Source organism: Pipra filicauda, unplaced genomic scaffold, assembly GCF_003945595.2.
Source record: "Pipra filicauda isolate LSUMZ 115617 unplaced genomic scaffold, ASM394559v2 scaffold83_size3615187_pilon, whole genome shotgun sequence".
Lineage (NCBI taxonomy): Eukaryota > Metazoa > Chordata > Aves > Passeriformes > Pipridae > Pipra > Pipra filicauda.
This window is the reverse complement of record NW_024105020.1, coordinates 2,087,089-2,098,215: the sequence shown is the minus strand read 5'-3', so window position 1 is coordinate 2,098,215 and position 11,127 is coordinate 2,087,089.

Below are 11,127 nucleotides of genomic sequence, written 5' to 3'. Positions count from 1 at the left end.
CTTTTTCTCAGAGATAAATTTGGCAGAAGTCCATACGTGCTAACAAAATTTGGCATAATAGAGTTTTTATTCATAAACAAGTAAATAAAAATTAGTTCTCAAGTGAAACTGCAGATATTTGAGTTTTCCCCCAATGGGAAAAAAAAAAGGCAAAATCTGTTACGTTTTATATTTACAGAACATTACCAGAACATTTAAATCTCTGGTTAGGCTACACTATTAGCAGAAGTCAGTGAGATATCCTTGACTCAGGACCACAGGTGTAAAGTAAGTGTGAAATAAGGAAGGGAAGTTTGTGAACGCAGTGTTGCTTCTGTCTTTCACTTGTTTTACTCCTTGTGCCAAGAGCCAAAAAAATGAGGGTAAAAAATGAGGGTATGGAAGGTCAGAGGGAGGAGACTGAGAAAGTGAGTTTCAAGGTTTCTTTAGCTTTTTCTGTTGCTCTAGAAAAACCTTTTGCAATTCAAAGAGCACACATTCAAGCAAAGAGGCAGACCACCACTTGCCCAAGCTCATTTCTCAGCTCTAAAAGGTGCTGCCATAGGTGTGTGCCATCATGTAACTGTCCTCGTTTTAGTAATGCCAATGTGAAAGTTCCTATATGGGATCAAAGGCCAACCTCTTTGTGTGCATGTGAAGAGCTGGATGGTGACAATAAGGCTGGACGTAGCTGGTGTGGGAGCGCTCATTTGGACTGGGCAGTGGCGGACGCCATGGTGGATAGAGAAGAAGGAAATGAAGCACTTCTGGAAACATTTTGGTTTGGAAGCATTTGTTTGGTTTGGAAGCATTTTGGCCAGTTGTTCAAGATAACATTATTTCTTTTAAAAAAACCCACAAAACCAAACAGAAGACCTTTGCATTTGTGTGACTTGAGTTAGGTCTTAATACAATACTGTGTTCCCGTAAGTATGTATCTCTGCTACCCTGCAGAAACAAAATGTATGTATTTGAGCTCTTTGTTGTGTTCTCTCTTTCTTGACATGTCTGTTGAGAGTAATTCTCCCTAATCTTCTAAAGTGTGATGAATGCACGTTAGCATTGCCATAGCAGGCTAAGGGAAATTTAGGGGTAAAGGGAAAATAATTGCTTCTGTGACACCTTTGTCGTGCAGGAACCCGAAATTAAACAAATGTAAAATCCAGGGGAGGTGTGGGGAAGTGGTACAATGTCAAAGCACTTAGTTTCCTATTCCTTCTTGAGCTTTTTACTCTTCTGCTCTTTCTGTTAAGAACAAGTCATCTCTCAGATTTGTTTCTTTCTGAGAAGAGTCACATCTGCATTTATTTGTAGCTAAGGAGCATCCGTCTTGGCTTAATCAGAGGATCTTAGAGTAATTCAAGTGTTACTTGGTCTCTGGTGCACAGATCACCTGTTTCAAATAGGCTTTTACCCCAGAGACAGACATCCAGAAGGAACTCAGGCCATGCTGCTTCTACCCTGGCTTTGTTGTCTTTGTGTGCCCTTGGTGGCTGGCACAGAAGCCACAGGCTGCTCTGAAATCCAAGGGCTTCCTTGCTCACCCTGCTGTGACACAGCCTTGTGATGGCAAGCAGGAGCAACATCTCCATAAGGTCCACACCCATGAATCACAGGCCTCTGAAAGCAGGACAGGCAAAGGGGGCTCACTCTTTCTTGTTTTGCTGTTTTCCTTAAAACTTCACAGTCCTCCAAAATGGGACAAAATACCTCATAATTCCGCAGCTCTCCTGAGGTTGCATGTTCCAGTGATGGATGGCATTTGCCACCCGTGACAGAGAAGATACAGGCAAGGGATGCAGTGCTTGGATTAGCTATTGCAGCAACCAAAGTGCGGAAGTTGCTTGTGCATGCTTAAATAATGACAATGCTGAGGATAGTGGAGAAGAGTCCCCCAGGAACAGAGCATGAACATTAATTATAGGGGGGAAAATATATTATTAACATCAGACAGCACACTACAGGAGATCCCAGTGTGACTATTAAAGGAAATTAATTACCACCTCTCTTTACCTTTCAGATCACCGCTTCTTTATAATGAGAATAATTCCTTCATGTTACCACTAGTATTATCAACTGTAAGAGAATAATTTTTCCTGGTATTCCATTCACTGCTATTGTGCATCTGTATGTTTTGAAAATAAATACCTCCAATGGATGCATTGCATCCCCTTCAGGGGGAAGTTCTTCAGACTAGGCTCAGGCTCTGTAAAACAGAGAGATATGCTAAAACACTCATTCTTCTGCACTGATAAATGTGAAATAGCATTTTCTGTTTAAATTATTTTCCACGTAACCCACTCTTCTAAAATAGAGCATAAGGAGATACTCCTTTTTAGACTTCACAATCACTGTTTCCATATCCCAGCGTATTTTCCAAATATGTATTGCGTGAACTCGCATGAGAAATTTTTGCTGGTAAAGTCAGAATTGAGGTCAAAACTGGACTCAAAGAAAGCTCATTACAACTTTAACATCTGTAATCCACCCTGAGGAGAGAAATGAATGCAGCGAGCAGGCTATGGATGCATTGTTTCCATTGTACTCTTGATTAACTTATAATTCACAAGTGAGGGAGTGTGAAGGAGACTACTGACTGATGGAAGGTCACCAATTCCAAGAGGAAATAAATGATATATAGGCATCCCATTCATCACTTTATTTGTGTAACAACATTTGGGATTCTGTCTCTCTAGAGTAAAGTCTATTTAAAATCTTTTAATATTTTTGCAAAGGCAAGTCTGGGGAGTTTGTGTAATCTTAGTAACAAAAGAACCGTATATAAAATCCACGTCATCCCAGGGCAACTAGTGACTTTTTCCTTGAAGAGGGTGCTAATTCCCCAAATTCCTCATGATTGTCCTTGGATAGAGGCCAGTAATTATCATGATTCTTTCATTCCCGTATGAAGATCTGCCATCACCCTATTATTTCTAGTGTAATAACAATCCTAAGCTTTGCTGTAAGGTTCACCTTTGCATTACAAGCAATACCTGCTTCTTGGAAAATCCTTTATTACAGCTATGGATATAATTACTGTCAGGTTCCCAAATTCTGGTATACAGTGAAGATACGGCATCCATTGCTCCCTTTCTTTGTAGAAAAGCAGATAGCCAAATATCTGCAAACATGCATCAGGCTCCAGAACCACTATCTCAGTTTACCACATTGAAATGGATGCAGTGAAACAGTAGCCAGTCTAAGCCTGGAAGCAGTAGGAAGAAATCAACATACTCCCCTTGTAAAGACCGTAGAGAGTTTGATTTAAATAAGACTCAAAACTAGGAAGTGGTGGCTAATAAAGACATCAGGACTAGATGGAGAAAAGCCCTCTGCATATATCCCTATTTGTACATCAGCTAAGTAATACCGTGGCAATAAGGCAGCCAGATATGAATGAAATGGCACTTCATTTTCTTCTACAGTTTATTGCAGAAATAATAAATACTGTGTTGCCCAGAGTCAAATTGATGTGTGTGATCTTCTGTGTTTTTGGTGGCTAATAAGATTGCTTTGGAGCAGGTCAGTGCACATTCATACTTTCAATTGCTTGGGACAAAAGCAAACTAAGTGTACCATGAAAAATGTCATCATATAACATGGCATCCAAAAGATGATGTATGTCATTACTGTGATATTTTTATTATGCCTCAGAGAAAACCCATTTTAATGCACAGTTGCAAAAAGAACCACAGTTCTTAGGGCAAAAAAGACACACTAAACAGTGTGGACTAGTATTTTCTATCACATAAACTGGCAGAACTGCAAAAATGCAGGAGATGGGACATAAGCTGCATCTTTCTGAGTGTTTTGGGTTGTTTGTTTGTTTGTTTTTTAGTGGTAAATTTGAATTGAATTAAGTCCTAATGCTGGATTTTGTAATAATGCATATTTAGAAAGACTGAATTACTAGATAAGGAAACAAGAGAAAGCTATGTCATGTCTGCAGAAGGAGTGTGGAGGAATCAAGACACAATATTAAAATAAATTCTTAAACTGCAGAGATTTCCTTTGTTCATCCTACTACACAACAAATATGACGCTCAGTATGACAGAAAAATGTCTTTGGCCAAATTCTGTCCTACAGCATGCAGTGTGACTGGAGCTGTGCTGAGTGGGCAGACTCCACATTAGCAGGAAACTTTTTTATAAAAAAAGCAACTGCTGTGCTTCGTCATTACAGCTCCACTTCGTTGACTGTGTGTAGTGCTGGATCACAATTCCAGGTCAGTTTTACAGAGTTTTAGCTCCACAGATTTCTAAGATCTTACTGTCGTTTCTCACCGATGTGAGTGAGAACAGAGCCTGGCCTCATTAACCATTCCAGCTGACATACTGGAGGATACCATAGGAAAGTGGTATTTCCCCCATACCACACCTGGATGGGGCAATGCTGCTGGAGGAGGTGGAATACAGCAGGTGTCTTTGAACGCATGTTAAGAACAACGGGTCAAAGATTTGGTTTGTGGTGATTAGGTTTTGAGAGAGAAGGAGAAGCAGCCTGTCTTCTGAAACATGACACAAATCTTCAGTCTTTATTTGAACATCTCTTTGGGATGACAACCTATGATCCTGCTTTCTGTTTTTTAGGGTTGCTTTTTTTTTCCTTCCTATGGTTTCCGCATGACAGCATCTGCTTCAGTCTGTGGTTTAATTCCTCGGGAGTAGACTAGTGAAGCAAAAGTGCCTGCATCTGTGAAAAGGATAATAGAGGAGAAGGGGTCAGAGAACCTCTGTTTCCCAGGGAGCTTTCTTAATGTACCTCACCACTGACTCAAAGATACATTGCGATCCATGGCATAATCAGGGCAATTCCTAGCACCACCTGGATTTTCTTTCAAGGTTTCTTATCCAAGCTTTACCCAGTCTACTATTGCTTATCTGTACAATTGAAAATCATCCTAGCAGCCAGGGTATTTGAATGCAACACAAAATAGTTGAAAGCTAGCTATGAATTTAGAAGCTGTGCTAGCTGTTGAGAGATTTATTAACTTTTTTTTCTGGGTAATGGGCAAGTTAGAACCTTTCAATATTTCAGAAAGAGAGCAGAAAATACCCCTGAGGACAGGCTGCCTAAGCTCTGATCCTGTATCTGAAGTCCAGTATCAATGTTTCTTCTCAAGAACAAAGTAATTCATTCAGCTAAAAGAGAGTGTTTGACTTTGAAAATTAAAATCAATGCTTTAATTCAATACACATACAATTACCAGCTGTCAAATGGCATGTAATGCACTTTTACTGAAAAAAACAACAGCACAAAAGACCAGAAAGGAGGCTTTGACAAATGTTAGGATTCTCATAATGATTTTTTGTGTTTGTTTTTGAAAGCAAGACTGCAAAGTTAAGCGCTGTAGATGATAGGGCATTACACAGAGGATGTAAAAGGACCAATGGTGTTTTTCAGAACACATATCACTGCTGTCTGTAATGCTCTGTGTCACAAATATATGGTGATTAGCTATTTATCAGTATGAAAGCACATCATAAAACATTCTACATATCATTGAGTTTCTAATAGTCTGTGTCACTGTGAAGATTAATACATTAAGTCAGTCCACACAAATTCATGAAATACATTTCTTAGCCAAGATTTGTGTTGGGTTTGGCAAATGGAGGATGAAACACTGATGAAACGGGAATATCTACTTTTGTTGACTAGTCTGTGGAATAACACATTTGTTTTTCCACTCAGGGGGTAATAAGAATGCCCCTGGTACTGCTGTCAGCTTCCAAAATACCTCACCGTCCTGTTCTACTACTACAGCCCTCCTTAGTCTATATTTTGGGCCATGGCTTACCTATATTGAACCCCTCCAGATCTTTATGCCATGTGAAGGCATGCTAAAGACCAGCACTGCATATTAAGGTCAGTATTTTCAATTTTGGATGTCAAGTTAAATCTATATTTACCCATCTGACTAACTACCCTTCCAAGCATCCTTCAATTCCAGTGATTTATCACTACCTGTGTTTCTACTTGTACTTCTCCAGAGCTCCACTGTGTCTAAGGATACCCTGAAAATCCTATTTTATCTAAAAGATAACGAATGCGATTGTTTCTGAAAACAAAGAAACAAATCAACCTTAACATTACAAAAGGAGAATTGTTTGAAATCACATAAGACCTCTGAAAATCCATCCACATAATAAGACATCTTAATATACTGCCGTCGCTAGTTCAAAACCCTGTGTTTGAAAATGTTGCCCTGAACCCACTCAGAAATACATGTTTTAGAATTAGACGAATGATGAATCCAAGGGAAATATAACCTTCTCAGGATAGAAAGTGACTGATGACACCCATCCCCAGTTTAGGGGGGAAGGTGGAAGTTCATTTAGATTGATTTATTAATGTTTTGTCCGGAATCAGTAAGATACTTGATAATTAATGGCACAGAAATATGAGTTCAGCTGAAATCCTTCATAAATTAAAAGTATTTAATTTAATAGTAATTTAGAGGATTTTGCAAAGTGCCGGAGCAAGACAACTGCATTTGCAGAGGAAGCAAGATTGAGAGAACTGTCTCCTGGACTGATGCAAGTAATGTATCTTTATAGCCATGCGGATCAGAATTCAGTACAAGTATTACTATCCTTCACACCAATATTTCCATGAACAGAGAGAAAAAAAATATATCAGGAAAACTGTTCTCTCACACTTTACTCCTCGCTCTTTAGCTGCCTAAAAATTTACTGCGTGCTTCAGATTATAGTTTAAGACTTCTCATTTTTTCAGGAAAATGTCCATTTTAAAATAGCTTAGAACAAGACAGTGGACCGACTGAAGCACAGCTGCAACGGTGTTGCAGTTAATTCCTGTAAAATATTTCTGAGTGATAAAGAGATAAGAGCAAATCTAAGGAACGCCAGCTTTTTATGGCTTTCAGTTCCAGCTTACCGCGACTGACAGTAGCTTAAACCCTTTTGGATACCCAAGCAGTGGCAGTCAGATGCCAATTCCTCATGGCCAACGCGTACATCAGGCTTTAGCTCTTGTAGCAGCACTCACATGCTTCCAGATATCCAGCTCCAAAGCACAAGACATTATTTAAGGCAATACAGAGCCTCTGACTGAGGCACTGGATCCAGTACAACAGAGGGGAGTGGGAATGGTGTATGCTTGTGTGGGAGGAAGGCAGCAGAGTGCCATGATCCCCAGAGTGGTTTCACTTGAGAGGAGAAGGTACCGGCCGAGAGTGCCATGAACAGAGGGGGAAGCAGGACAGGGAGAGGCTATTCCTGCCCAAGGGACAGAAAACCTATAACTGGGTCCCCAAAATGTACCTCTTAGCCCTATCGCCTTCCAGATTTTGGACCAAGATAGCTTTTTTCAAAAAAAACAGGTCAGTTGGACATTAATGGAGCAACATTGAAAAGGGTGGGTGACCTAGACAGACCCCACTGTGCACTGCAAAAGTGCTTTTTGAATTTTCTGTGCAATTTTCCCAGGTAATAATTTTTTTCGGTAATATGGAGCATTTCACTTAGGAAAGGTAGATTTTATTTTTTCGTACCCCATGTCCTTGAGAGTGAGGTGGTTAGAAACAGCAAGGTGATAATTTTCAAAGAGAGAGCTAAAGGGCTGGGGCTGAGATTTGGATGAGGATCTCCCTTTTTTCTCATGCCCATTTGAAAAGTCCTTCTCTGCTTTGGGGGATTTGAGCGACTCCCTGCTGCAGAGTTTAGGACTGGAACATGTTCAGTCGTGGTCAGAGGGGATAAAGTGTACTTAACTCTCTGCTCTTTAGGTGTTTTAGATTGGCACAGGCTGAAAGGTTTAGAATTCTGAAGTTTACACATTCACAAAGTCTTGGTGTTCCAATTTAACATTATGTACTTTTTTCACTTCAAGTAGGAAACAATAGGAACAAGTAGAATAGTTTTCTCAGGATCTTGCCTTTTGAAGTATCCAGAGGGAGTAGGATGGGGGGGGAATCACCCACAGGGAACCTAATATTTTTCTGTTTAAAAGCAAAAATTTCCAGATGCGAATGTCCCCAAAATAGTGTGGCAGTAGGATAAGGTATAAATTTTTCAAAGTGAAGTGCCACGACATCAAATTTTTTACTACCTTTGGCACAGTTTCTATAAATTAATGCCTTTCTGTGGACACTAAATTTGCTACAATTTCTATAGCCACCCTTGAGACTGCTTTAAACCCACTGAACAAGGAGCAGCAATAGCATTTCTGCAACCAAACATCCCAATCCATCCAGTGACAACAGAATTTTTCCTAGGGTCCCCAAAACTGCATTTGGGATCCCTCTTTTTGTGTGGATACTAGAAATAGGGCATGAGGCTTTCCCTTTTCTCCTCGTCTCAAGCCATAGCCCTGCGATTTACCTCTCCCAGCTGCTTCACATGAGGCTGTGAGCCAGAGGACCCCGCCCGACCCCAGTCTCAGCTCCCTGCGAATTGCTTCTATTTCTTTCCTCTTTCACTTTTTCCTTTCCCCCCGCCTAAATTGAGCTGCCCTACATAAACTTTTTTTGGTGACACTGGGTAAATATGTAAACCAGCAGACCTATAGTGAGCTGCATTGATGCTTAGCTACTTCTCTACGGTCAGATTAGATAATACTTAAAGAGCTGCAGTCACAGTACTGGCTACAGAATAGATAGGATGTAAAATACCTTACTTTCTGCAGGATGGTTAATCCAAATTTTTTAGATTAACTTCAAAATTCATGGTGCATTGAGGGTTCAAGTCCTGTTTTTCCATATGTGGTGCTCCAGTAATGGCCATGGCACTGTGAAATAAAATGTGATTCAGCATGAGTTGAGGTCTAGAATTATGTCAGGTTTCTTCCTCTCCTAGGGTTTTACACTGGTAATTACGAAAGATAGGTAACAGTGCGCCACAACTGATGCCCTTTGGAACACAGACACACACTTAGTGTGCGTGTATGAATATTTGACACAGATGGCAAATAAAATAGCAAGTTAACTTGACATTCTGACAGCAAATTTTCTTTCAAGTGGAAAAGGAAAATGCACATTCAGAATGGAAAGCAGCACCCATCACAACCAAAAGGTGCTTTCCTACCAATATCATTTGGCACAGAAGAGAGATTATTTTGCAGTCCTAACTCGTGCAGTACATAACCACAGAGTGAATCAGCACATCAGTATTTCACTGTGGTTTTCAGACTGTCTCTATTCCTTTTCAAAGTTAATATCTGGCAGAGGCATAATTTCATCTTTCGCTGTGGGGCTTTTAGTGACTTCTCTGTTTCTAAAATGCCACAGTTGAGTGAATATGCTAAAATCTCAGTGCACTTTATACTCTGTGGACTGTATCCTTCATTTAGCCCGTGTTCAAGAGGACATTAGCCTGACACTTCGTAAAATCTCTGCTTCTTTTCGGTCAATAGGGAGAGTTTAATGTACAATATGAAATAGAAAGATGTTGGTGTATGAATAAAAATATAAACAAAAGCAGTTATAGTTCTCTCATTCCCCCATTTCATCAGTTTAAAGCTGTCTTTATGCTAGTCAGAGACGGATCACTGGAATGCACTATGGATTAAAAAATGGAGTTTTTCAATTTATTTCCTTGTGTATCATCCTTAGGAGGATATCTGAATTTTGGAGCAAGATCAGTTCTAATTGATTTGAAATAATCGAATTCCAGACCGACTGTGTATTGATTAATTATTTCAGACTGCATTTAAATTGAACGTACAGCTTACACTGTAAACTTGTGTTCTTCGGGATCCCACTTTTCAAGTCACAGCTACATAAAGGGATGGCTGAATTGGGGTTTATACCCAGAGGACCCAGGGAGAGCAAGGCTAGCTGCCTCGCAAGCTCGCCACGCAGCACCGCCACACACGTCATGTAAGACAGCAGTGTTTCACCACAAAAATAGAACATCTATCAATTACGGTTGAGGAGGCAAAAACCTCCCTATAAAATTCAGACAAAATCCCCTGAGAATGTTGAAGCCAATAGCAGAAAAGGGGACATGAGGTATAGTAAGAACTGACGAGTTAAAGAATTTCCCATGCAGGAAAGTGATATCGCCCCTTAAAGCTGGCCTTCTACTGGAGAACGACTATGCAGAGATTTTTCTTGCTTTGGTACTGGTTTGGGGTTTGTTGCTCCATATCTTATTTTTTAGTCATGCTGACTCATAATAGTTACCATTACCTAAAATAAAGAACAGGAAATGCTATTGGCTCGGTACAGTACATGTTTGAACTTCCATAACATTTTGTTTCTCAAATCACTGTATTCCCAGTAGCACAGCAAAAATCATTTGCTTTAATGCAATTGCTAATAATGATGATATCAACACAAACCTCTGTTTGTTCATGTGTTAAGCTCATTGAATAAAGAAGCTTATCATTTATCTGTGTAGAAGCTTTTAATTAGTTTTCTGAATTTACTCCAGAGATTAATGGGTAGATGATATTCAATATATGCTTTATTGTTTTAATTTCTTTATTGAGATATCTGAATTTGTATGCTCTTCTCTCTTTGATCCTTTCTCTCTCTCTCTCTCTCTCTCTCTCTCTCTCTGTTAGTAACTGTAAAATATTTGGCTGCAAACAGACTCATAAAAAAAATTCCACTAGGCCATTGCGTCTGGGTGGTGGTGGGTGATTTATAATTTAGGACGCAGCAGCAAAATCCACTCTATCAAGGATTATAAACTGTACTCAGAAAACACCATTTATACTGGTGTCACTTGCTGGCACTTTTCAAGATTTCCAGTAGTCATTTGGGGAGGTGCCTTTTCCTGCTCAGATGGGATTAATAGTTTGTGAACTCAGGCGTATCTTTTTTATTGAGATTTCTTTTGACCTTTTCCCCCAGCTACCACCTTTTCCCCTGGCCCTAGCCATCAACCACTGTTGGCCACCACAGCATGGCTCCTGCCACCCCTCAGTCTCCTGCTCGCCCGTGGACTGCTCTAGTATGACAGAGCCATCCTGTACAACTACCTGGTCTCCTCCATCTGACAGGTCTCTGTTTCATGTGGGTCTCATCCTCTGCCTCTTTGCAAGGTCACATGGTCTTGTTGAAGTCCACATGGGGACCTAGAATGGATAAAGCTAAGCCCTTGAGCTGTTTAGGAAAAGAACTTTAAATCTGTACTTCCAAGGGAGCAGTGGTGTCAGTGACTTCCCTGATGGCAGCCAAT